This window comes from Arachis ipaensis, chromosome B9 (genome assembly GCF_059453495.1).
Source record: "Arachis ipaensis isolate K30076 ecotype BB chromosome B9, ASM5945349v1, whole genome shotgun sequence".
In the NCBI taxonomy this organism is placed as follows: domain Eukaryota; kingdom Viridiplantae; phylum Streptophyta; class Magnoliopsida; order Fabales; family Fabaceae; genus Arachis; species Arachis ipaensis.
Window position 1 is genome coordinate 37,455,470 of NC_142444.1, and position 12,101 is coordinate 37,467,570.

Sequence of the window (12,101 nt, forward strand, 5' to 3'; positions counted from 1 at the left end):
AGAATCAATAACACTATCTGAACTCTGAGTTCCTATAGATGCCAATCATTCTGAACCTCAATGGATAAAGTGAGATGCCAAAACTATGTTTCATTGATAGTTTGGAATTTATAGTATATTCTCTTCTTTTTATCCTATTTGATTTTCAGTTGCTTGGGGACAAGCAACAATTTAAGTTTGGTGTTGTGATGAGCGGATAATTTATACGCTTTTTGGCATTGTTTTTAGTATGTTTTTAGTAGAATCTAGTTACTTTTAGGGATATTTTCATTAGTTTTTATGTTAAATTCACATTTCTGGACTTTACTATGAGTTTGTGTGTTTTTCTGTGATTTCAGGTATTTTCTGGCTGAAATTGAGGGACTTGAGCAAAAATCAGATTCAGAGGTAGAAGAAGGACTGCTGATGCTGTTGGATTCTGACCTCCCTGCACTCAAAGTGGATTTTCTGGAGCTACAAAACTCAAAATGGTGCGCTTCCAATTGCGTTGGAAAGTCGACATTCAGGGCTTTCCATAAATATATAATAGTTTATACTTTGGCTGAGTTTAGATGACGTAAAAGGGCGTTGAACGCCAGTTCTATGCTGCAGTCTAGAGTTAAACGCCAAAAACACGTCACGAACCAGAGTTGAACGCCAGAAATACGTTATAACCTGGCGTTCAACTCCAGAAAGAGCCTCTGCACGTGGAAAGCTAAAGCTCAGCCCAAGCACACACCAAGTGGGCCCCGGAAGTGGATTTATGCATCAAATACTTACTTCTGTAAACCCTAGTAACTAGTTTAGTATAAATAGGACCTTTTACTATTGTATTAGGCATCTTGGGACGTCTAGTTCTTAGATCATGGGGGCTGGCCATTCGGCCATTCCTGAACCTTTCACTTATGTATTTTCAAATGGTAGAGTTTCTGCACTCCATAGATTAAGGTGTGGAGCTCTGCTGTTCCTCATGAATTAATGCAAAGTACTACTATTTTTCTATTCAACTCAACTTATTCCGCTTCTAAGATATTCATTCGTACTTCAACATGAATGTGATGAACGTGACAATCATCATCATTACCCCACGAACGCGTGCCTGACAACCACTTCCGTTCCATCTTAGATTGGATGATTATCTCTTGGATCTCTTAATCAGAATCTTCGTGGTATAAGCTAGATTGATGGCAGCATTCATGAGAATCCGGAAAGTCTAAACCTTGTCTGTGGTATTCCGAGTAGGATTCTGGGATTGAATGACTGTGACGAGCTTCAAACTCGCGAGTGCTAGGCGTAGTGACAGACGCAAAAGGAGGGTGAATCCTATTCCAGTATGATCGAGAACCTCAGATGATTAGCCGTGCTGTGACAGAGCATTTGGACCATTTTCACAAGAGGATAGGATGCAGCCATTGACCACGGTGATGCCTCCAGATGATTAGCCATGCAGTGACAGCGCATCGGACCATTTTCCAGAGAGGATGAAAGTAGCCATTGACAATGGTGATGTCCTTACATAAAGCCAGCCATGGAAAGGAGTAGGACTGATTGGATGAAGATAGCAGGAAAGCAGAAGTTCAGAGGGACGAAAGCATCTCTATACGCTTATCTGAAATTCTCACCAATGATATACATAAGTATTTCTATCCTTATTTTCTATTTAATTATTATTTTATTTTCGAAAACACCATAACCCTTTGATATCCGCCTGACTGAGATCTACAAGATGACCATAGCTTGCTTCATACTAACAATCTCCGTGGGATCGACCCTTACTCACGTAAGGTTTTATTACTTGGACGACCCAGTGCACTTGCTGGTTAGTCATATCGAAGTTGTGAATGAAAAACAATCTATTAAGACGTGCGTACAGAGTTTTTGGTGCCGTTGCCTGAGATCACAATTTCGTGCACCAGGTTTATGATGGATGGATGTGCGTGGTGAAGAGGATATGGGGAAGAGGGTAGGATTTGATACGTGAAGGGTATTTGGGGAAGCGTGTTATGAAAAGGTGTGAAGAGGTGGGGTAGGTGGGGATCCTGTGGGGTCCATAGATTCTGAGGTGTCAAGGAATTCTGCTCCCTGTACCATTCTAGCACTCAAACGCCCTTAGTGTGCCAATTCTGGCCTTAAACGCCAGCTCTGCTACCTTTCCTGGCGTTAAACGCCAGCCAGACACTCTTTTTAGGCGTTAAACGCCAGTCTGCTGCTCATTTCTGCTATTTAACACCAGCCAGATGCCAGACACCCTTTTCTGGCGTTAAACGCCCAGAGTGCTGCCCATTTTGGTGTTTAACGCCCAGAATGCTGCCAGGCTGGGCGTTAAACGCCCATTCTGCTATCCTTACTGGCATTTAAACGCCAGTAAACCTGTCCTCTAGGGTGTGCCATTTTTGATGCTATTTTTGAATTTTGCTTTAATTCTGTAGTTGTTTTTATGACTTTACATGATCATCAACATAAAGAAAACATAAAATGATAATGAAATATAAATAAATATAATTAATTAACATTGGGTTGCCTCCCAACAAGCGCTTCTTTAATGTCAATAGCTTGACAGTGAGCTCTTAGAGAGCCTCACAGAGACTCAGAGCTTGATGTTGGCCTCCCAACACCAAACCTAGAAGTTGAGTGTGGGAGCTCTGTTTGAATCTGTACTGAGAGCAGCCTTTCATGCTTCCTCTCCATGGTTACAGAAGAAGATCCTTGAGCCTGAAACACAAGGTAGTCCTCATTCAATTGAAGGACTAACTCTCATCTGTCCACATCAATCACAGCTCTTGCTGTGGCTAGGAAAGGTCTTCCAAGGTTGATGGATTCATCCTCATCCTTCCCAGTGTCTAGGATTATGAAGTCAGCAGAGATGTAATAGCCTTCAACTTTCACTAAGACATCCTCTACAAGTCCATAAGCCTGTTTTCTTGAATTGTCTGCCATCTCTAGTAAGATTCTTGTAGCTTGTACCTCAAAGATCCCTAGTTTCTCCATTGCAGAGAGTGACATGGGGTTTATATTTGAACCAAGGTCACACAGAGCCTTCTTAAAGGTCATGGTGCCTATGATGCAAGGTATTAAAAACTTTTCGGGATCTGGTTTCTTCTGAGGTAATTTCTGTTGAACTAAGGTATTTAGTTCATTGATGAGAAATGGAGGTTCGTCCTCCCAAGTCTCATTACCAAATAACTTGGCATTCATCTTCATGATTACTCCTAGATATTGAGCAACTTACTCTTCAGTAATGTCTTCATCCTCTTAAGAGGAAGAATACTCATCAGAGCTCATGAATGGCAACAGTAAGTTTAGTGGAATCTCTATGGTCTCTTTATGAGCCTCAGATTCCTTTGGTTCTACAATAGAGAACTCCTTAGTGGCCAGTGGACGTCCATTAAGGTCTTCCTCAGTGGAAATCACTGCCTATCCCCCATCATCAGGTTCGGCCATGTTGCACGTGTTGATGGCCTTGCACTCTCTTTTTGGATTCTCTTCTGTATTGCTTGGGAGAGTACTAGGAGGGATTTCAGCAACTCTTTTACTCAGCTGACCCACTTGTGCCTCTAAATTTTTGATGGAGGACCTTGTTTCAGTCATGAAACTGTGAGTGGTCTTACTTAGATCAGAGATTATGGTTGCTAAGTCAGAGAGGCTTTGCTTAGAATTCTCTTTCTGTTGCTCAGAAGATGATGGAAAAGGTTTGCTATTGACAAACCTATTTCTCCCACCATTGTTATTATTGAAGCCTTGTTGAGGCTTCTGTTGATCCTTCCATGAGAAATTAGGATGATTCCTCCATGAAGGATTATAGGTGTTTCCATAGGATTCTCCCATGTAATTCACCTCTTCCATTGCAGGGTTCTCAGGGTCATAAGCTTCTTCTTCAGAGGAAGCTTCTTTAGTACTGCCGGATGCAGCTTGCATTCCAGTTAGACTCTGAGAGATCATATTGACTTGCTGAGTCAATATTTTATTCTGAGCTAATATTGCATTCAGAGTATCAATCTCAAGAACTCCTTTCTTCTGAGTTGTCCTATTATTCACAGGATTTCTTTCAGAAGTGTACATGAATTGGTTATTTACAACCATTTCAATGAGTTCCTGGGCTTCTGCAGGCGTCTTCTTCAGATGAAGAGATCCACCAGCAGAGTGGTCCAATGACATCTTGGACAATTCAGACAGACCATCATTGAATATACATAGGATGCTCCATTCTGAAAGCATGTCAGAAGGACACCTTCTGATCAATTTCTTGTATCTTTCCCAAGCTTCATAGAGGGATTTACCTTCCTTCTGTCTGAAGGTTTGGACTTCCACTCTAAGCTTGCTCAACTTTTGAGGTGGAAAGAATTTGGCCAAGAAAGCATTGACCAACTTTTTCCAAGAGTTCAGGCTTTCTTTAGGTTGTGAGTTCAACCATATCCTAGCTCTGTCTCTTACAGCAAATGGGAAAAGTATAAGTCTGTAGACCTCAGGATTAACCCTATTGGTCTTGACAGTGTCATAGATTTGTAAGAATTCAGCTAAAAACTGATGAGGATCTTCCAATGGAAGTCCATGAAACTTACAATTCTGCTGCATTAGAGAAACTAATTGAGGCTTAAGCTCAAAGTTGTTTGCTCCAATTGCAGGAATTGAGATGCTTCTTCCATAGAAGTCAGAAGTGGGTGCAGTAAAGTCACCAAGCATCTTCCTTGCATCTCCACCATTGTTGTTATTTTCGGCTGCCATAACTACTTTTTCGAAAATTTTCTGTTAGGTCCTCTCCAGAGTGTTGTGTTTTAGCTTCTCTTAGCTTCCTCTTCAGAGTCCTTTCAGGTTCAGGATCAGCTTCAACAAGAATGTTCTTATCCTTGTTCCTGCTCATATGAAAAAGAAGAGAATAGAAAAGAATAAAAATTCTCTATGTCACAGTATAGAGATTCCTTTATGTGAGTAAAAGAAAAGAAGAATAGAATGAAGAAGGGAGAAGAAGGAGAATTCGAACACAGAGAGATGGAGAGGGTTCGAATTATGAGTAGAGGAGAAGTGTTAGTAAATAAATAAAATAAATAAAAAAAGACGAGATAGAGAGAGTTATTCGAATTTTAATTTAAAAGAAAAAGAAAAATATTTTTGTTTTTATTTTAATTATTAGTTAGAATTTGAAATTAAGAAGGAAAATAAAATAAAATTAGAATTTAAAACAATTAGTTAATTAAAAAGAATTTTGAAAAAGGGGTTAGTTATTTTCGAAAATAATAGAGAGAGAAAGGTAGTTAGGTGGTTTTGAAAAAGATATGATTGAAATAGAAAACTTTTTAAAATCAAACAAAAAGTCAAGTAGTTAATTGAAAAAGATTTGAAATAAATTTTGAAAAGATAAGAAGTTAGAAAAGGATTTTGAAATTAAATTTTGAAAAAGATATGATTGAAATTTATTTTGAAAAAGATATGAAAAGGAAATTAAAAAGATTTGATTTTTGAAATTAAAGTTGATTACTTGACTAACAAGAAACTAAAAGATATGATTCTAGAATTTAAAGATTGAACCTTTCTTAATAGGCAAGTAACAACTTGAAATTTTTGAATCAAAATATTAAATGTTAGTAATAAATTCGAAAATATGAAATAAAAAGTAAGAAAAAGATTTTGAAAATCAATTTTAAAATTTTCGAAAAACAGGAAAGAAAAAATGAAAGCGATTTGATTTTGAAAAATATTTGAAAAAGATAGAATTTTTAATTTGAAATTTTGACTTGATTAACAAGAAACAACTAAAAATTGAAACTTTTGACTAAATTAACACAAAATTTCGAAATTTATGAGTAAAATAAGGGAAAGATATTATGTTTGATTTTTGAATTTTTAATAAGGAGAGAGAAAAACACAAAATGACACAAAACATAAAAGTTTAAGATCAAAACAAAAAATGCATGAAAGAACACTTTGAATGTCAAGATGAACACCAAGAACACTTTGAAGATCATGATGAACATCAAGAACATATTTTTGAAAATTTTTAAAAGAAGAAAGACATGCAAGCCACCAAACTTAAAAATTTTTAAACTATAGATACTAATAATTCAAGAATGCATATGAAAAACAAGAAAAGACACAAAACACAAAATGTAAAAATCAAACAAAGAAAATCATTAAGAACAGCTTGAAGACCAGTGAAGAACACATGCATGAATTTTAGAAAATTTTAAAAGTTAAAACATGCAATTGACACCAAACTTAAAATTTGACACTAGACTCAGACAAGAAACACAAAATATTTTTGGTTTTTATGATTTTATAAAAAAAATTTGTATTTTTTTTCAAAAATTATTTTGGAAAAAGAAAATAAAGGGATACAAAAATTTTAATAGGAATCCAGGAATCATGCAATGTTTGTCTAAAGCTTCGGTCCAAAAGATTAGACATGGCCAAATAGCCAGCCAAGCTTTAGCATAAAACATACAAACATGTCAATGAGAAGTGAAAGCCTCAGTCCAAAAGATTAGAGATGGCTAAACAGCCAGCCAGGCTTCAACATATCCCATGAAACTCTAGAATTCATTCTTAAAAATTCTGAAGAACAATTTTTTGAATTTTTCGAAAACACAAAATTTTTTTTTTGAATTTTTCGAAAATTAAAATAAAAAGCTTTAAACATAAAATAAAAATACTCAATCTAAGCAACAAGATGAACCGTCAGTTGTCCAAACTCGAACAATCCCCAGTAACGGCGCCAAAAACTTGGTGCACAGAAATCGTGATTCACACTTTTCACATCTCCGCATAACTAACCAGCAAGTTCACTGGGTCGTCCAAGTAATAAACCTTACATGAGTAAGGGTCGATCCCACGGAGATTGTCGGCTTGAAGCAAGCTATGGTCATCTTGTAAATCTCAGTCAGGCGGATTCAAATGGATATGAGGTTTTGATAATTAAAAGATAAATAAAACATTAAATAAAATAAAGTTACTTATGTAATTCATTGGTGGGAAGTTCAGATAAGCATCTGAAGATGCTTTGTTGCTTCTGAACCTCTGTTTTCCTATTGCCTTCTTCCAACCATGCGTGCTCCTTTCCATGACAAGCTGAAAGATCCTCTCAGTGAAAATGATCTTCTACGGTTTCTGCACGGCTAATCAATAGTTAGATTTCTCGTCTCGGATGAAAAATACCAGGTACAACTACCGCATGGCTAATCATCTGTCGTTTTCCGCTAGCGTCGGAATAGAATCCATTGATCCTTTTGCACACTATCACTGTGCCCAACATTCGCAGGTTTGAAGCTCGTCACAGTCATCCCTTCCCGGATCCTACTCAGAATACCATAGACAAGGTTTAGACTTTTCGGATCCCAGGAATGGCTGCCCATTTGGTTCTAGCCTATACCACGAAGATACTAATCTCACGGACTCGATTTGTGTATTAGATATCCAAGAGAATATACTCTAGCTGTCGTCCAATGACTACGTTGAACATCATGTAGACCGCTTTGTGGTTGTCAGGCACGCGGAGCTTGGCTAAGCGAGTAATGAAGATTGGGTGATTGTCACGGGTCACCCCTTCATTCTGACTTAACTGAATTAAGTATGAGAGTATATCTTGGAGAAGAAGTAGGCGTGAATTGAAAGAAAAACAATAGCACTTGCATTAATTCATGAAGAACAGCAGAGCTCCACACCTTAATCTATGGGGTGTAGAAACTCCACCGTTGAAAATACATAAGTGAAAAAGGTTTAGGCATGGCCGTGAGGCCAGCCTCCAAACATGTACATAAGATGAAAAAGTATGATCAAAGATCAAAAGTGATCAAAGATCTAAAATGAATCTCTAAAAGTAGTTTTTATACTAGACTAGTAGCCTAGGGTTACAAAAAATGAGTAACTAAGTGCAGATAGTGCAGAAATCCACTTTCGGGGCCCACTTGGTGTGTGCTTAGGCTGAGCATTGAAGCTTTCACGTGCATAGGCTATTTCTGGAGTTAAACGTCGGCTTTGGTGCCAGTTTGGGCGTTTAACTCCAATTCTGGTCCCAGTTTGGGCGTTTTATGCCAAGATGTTTTAGGCTGTCTTTGAACACCAGTTTGGGCCATCAAATCTCGGGAAAAGTATAGATTATTATATATTTCTGGAAAGCCCAAGATGTCTACTTTCCAACGCAATTGAGAGCGCGCTAATTTGACTTCTGTAACTCCAGAAAATCTACTTCGAGTGCAGGAGGGTCAGAATCCAACAACATCTGCAGTCCTTTTTCAGCCTCTGAATCAGATTTTTACTCAGGTACCTCAATTTCAGCCAGAAAATACCTGAAATTATAGAAAAATACACAAACTCATAGTAAAGTCCAGAAATGTGATTTTTGCATAAAAAACTAATAAAAATATAATAAAAAGTAACTAAAACATACTAAAAACTATGTAAAAACAATGCCAAAAAGGGTATAAATTATTCGCTCATCAGTGGGCTGTGATCCTCTGCTTTGGGCCTGTTTGGGCCTCTATGGAGATTTGGCCGAGCTCTTTATGAAGAGGTCGGTGGCGAGCCAACCTTAAAAGAGGTCGGTCATTTCGTCATCATCCAACCCGAACCTTATAGATCTGTCCAGGGTATGAACAGTGCCCCTGCTTGAGCTTCGATCTTCCCTGTGAGGTCGTGCGTTTAAGCATCGATCCCTTGGAGGAAGTCGTTTTCAAGCATCTGTCTTGTCTGCTCCTTCTTTTGTAAGTTTTGCGTTTATTAAATGCTGTTTTAAAAATGCGGGGCGTTTTTGCCTTTTGCTCCTTTATTGCTGCATTCATTTCTCAAGAGCGCTGTTTCCTTGGGATTATGCAAGCGCCTTTAAAGCCTATTGATTGGGCTTTTATACCTTTGGCCGTTTCTTCTTCCCTTTTTTATTTGAAATCATCGCTCTTTGCTTTGTTCTTCGTCTTTGCTTTCTCAAACCTAAAAAAGAATTTTTCTTTGGTTCTTGCTCCTTTGATTTCGCCCCAAGCTTCCTATTTTCTTTGACCTTTCAAAGTGCTCGTGGATCGTTCGTGTCTCTACTGCGCATTCATTGCGATCACTCCTTCTTCATTGTAGGTTGGTATTTTTTCTTTCTTTTCTGTGTCTTAATAGTCATCCTTCCTTGTGCTTTATTGTTGCATGCTTTCCTTTCGCACAAAGTTTTGATCTTCGCTAAGCTTCCTTTGAAAAGGTTGAAGCATTCTGGTAGTAATTACATATCTTTGTTTCTTCAAAGTTGTGATCTTTTTTGCTTTGCTTGTGTTCCTGAAGAAGTGTTGGCACCCGATTTTCTATTTCTGTTTCTTTTGTTGAGAGAGCTAGGGTAGCAATTTTTTGCGACATTTCTTTCCTTCTGTTGTTCTGTGTTTGTTGCCTCCAAAGGGTGCCCTTGGGCTTTTGGCGATGATTTCTTTTGCTTCTTGTGGACCCTGGGGTTCCCTTTTGCTACTATACTTGTCTTTTGTTGGTTGTTACCTCACTTTTTGTTTCTGTCCGAATTGTTTGGTAGTGACCCATTTCATTTTTCTTACTGTAGAGATAGTTGTTCTATGTCTTCACATAAAAATATTGTCGAGATGTCTACAAAGGTCCCCCCTGGTATGACTGACTGGTTAGATTCTATAGTGTTGATGTGTGTTACTGTGGCCGATTCAGAGTACTGTGAGAGACTTAGGAGGTCCATAGGATCTATAGTAATAGGGATGACGAGAAGAATTACAAGCTGGTGTTGCCGGACCCTGAGGAGAGGGTTAGTTTCCCTCCCTTAACTCGGGTAGACCGTCCTTTCTTCTATGTCTACGACTACTTCTATAGCCAGCTAGGTATTACCCTTCCTTTTACTGCCTTTGAAACCAAGCTCTTGTGGACATGTAATGTGGCTCCATCACAGCTTCATCCAAAATCTTAGGCTTTCATGAAGATCTTTTAGTTATTGTGCCAAGAGCTGGGTGTCCGACCTACAATATCCATTTTCCATTACCTGTTTGTGTTGATCAAACCTGGGGTGGCCAAGAAGAAGGCTTCTTGGATCTCCTTCTGAGCTACCCAGGGGAAAAAGTGTTCTCGATGTTTGACGACTCTTTTTGTGATTTTAAGAACTACTATTTTAAAGTTTGAGCTGTTGAGGATGCTCGCCCTTTCTTTTTGGATGAAAATGATGAGCCTACCTTTCCTTTATGATGGCAAAAAGAACCCGTAGCCCCCAAGTACTCTTGGAAGAGTTTAGATGAGGTAGAACAGGCCTTCGTGGGTGTCTTAGAGGAACATTGGGGGGAGCCTCCTCATCTGGATACGAAGAGATTTCTAGGAGATCCTTCCTTTTTTCACTTTAAGCTAGGTAACATCTGACCTCTTTCTTTATGGATAGTTTTCTTCTATTGTTTGTGAAATTATCCTTTTCCGACTGTGTAATTGTTTTCCTGGCTTCTTTTCAGAGATGGTTGCGTCCTCGGACTCCATGAAGGCTTTCCGAAAGGCCAAGAAGGCGGTGGCTGCCCAGAATCTGTCGAAGAAGACATTGGGGGAAGGGTCTCCTTGGTTGCCTCCGAAGAAGCCAACATCTGACTCTCAAGGTCCGAATAAGGTCATCCCGACCCCTAGAGTTCGAACCGTTTCTACTGCTCCGCCTGTTGAGACTTCTGGTGCTGCCTCTTCCCCTACTTCAGCTGGTCCACCTCCCAAGAGGCAAAAGATTGTTGGGACTTATAATCTGAATGACAAAGAGTTTGATGGTGTGATCTTTGCCACAGAGTTGATTGCTCCTCATGGTAAGGTTCCTCTGGACGACATGTCGATCCTTCATCATCTTGATTTTATTGCTAGCAATAGTGTTTGGATGGCCAATGTTAGTGCTACTTTGTCCCGGATTATGAAGGAGTCCCCAGTTCATGCTACTAAGACTTTTATGGAGGAGGCCAAGGCTGAATTCAACAGGGTGAAGGGTATGAAGGACGAGTTGGATGCCAAGGTTGCCAAATTGGAGCTTGATGTAGAAAAGGAGAAGGCTCGGGCTACTACCGTTGAAGCGTCTGCCAATCTGGCCGAGGAGATGGCCAAGAAGTCCAAGGAGAGCTAAACTCGCACATATGGCGAGCTGTTGGACACGAGGGAGAAACTTTAGTCTGCTCAGGACAATTATGCTGAGCTTCAGGGCCATATGGTGAGCAGTATGATCGACATGTATGAGAATCTGAAGGCCCAAGTCCGGGTTCTTGCTCCCGAGGTCGACCTCTCCTTATTCAGCATGGACAACGTGGTGGAGGATGACAAGATTGTGCCTGCCCCAGATGATGATGATGAGGGTCCTCCCCTTGTGCCGTTAGCTAAGGCTTCCACAGCTTCAACTACCGCTGCCCCTTTCGCCGAGTTGATCCCTCCTGGGCCTGAGCCTGACGTGGAGATTCTAAATGGGCCAGATGGACTTGTTAGTGCCACCCCAATCTCTACTGTCCAACCTTCTCCCAAGGATGCTGCTACCGAGGCGAGCTTGGACCCCTTATGATGTTCTTTTTCAGTCTTTGTTTTGATACGGTCCGATCTGTGGGCCTTGTGAAATTTTTTATGATGTATGATTTTTGAACACTTTGCTAGTTGCTCCTTAACAACCTTTTACTTTTAATCAAAAACACTTTTTAACTCTTAGGTGTCCTTTGGGCAGCCCTTGAGCCTTTAATATTTTCAACCTTTGTGTTTTGCTTGGTATGCTGATTTCCCTTTTTGAGATGCCTTCGGTTTTAGCCTTTGCTTGTTGTTTTTTGACATGACCCTTTTATGAGATGTTTGGGATTCCCTGGTTTGACACCTTTCGAGATAGTGTTCATTTTCACAGGATTCAACATCCTTTGAGTCATACCCTTTCTGTGTGGTAACCTTTTGTTTTGGTTACATCTTTCTCGTGATTTTGCTGTCTGGGCTTTTTAGTCAAGTCCCAATAACTTTTTTAGGTATAGAGCCTTTTTAGTTTATTTGGATGACCTTTTAGCCTTATTTCGGGATCGTGCTCTTTGCTTTTTGAGTAGTTTTTCCTTTCAGAAGTTTTGTACCCTTTTAGCTAAGCACTTCGGCTCTAGGCTTTTCAACCTTTTTTGGCCTTTACTTGTTCCCTTTTTAGTGATCGTTTTATTGGTCCGACTTCTCTGTCGGGCCTT

General features: G+C 39.5%; 1 non-coding gene across 1 annotated transcript; it reads left to right on the plus strand.

Annotated features, from left to right (window-relative positions):
* The first annotated feature begins 4,188 nt into the window (after positions 1-4,188).
* Positions 4,189-4,296, plus strand: LOC148544332 (small nucleolar RNA R71). Its single transcript, XR_015901749.1, has one exon. It is a non-coding gene; the product is annotated as a small nucleolar RNA R71 (small nucleolar RNA).
* The last annotated feature ends 7,805 nt before the right edge of the window (positions 4,297-12,101 follow it).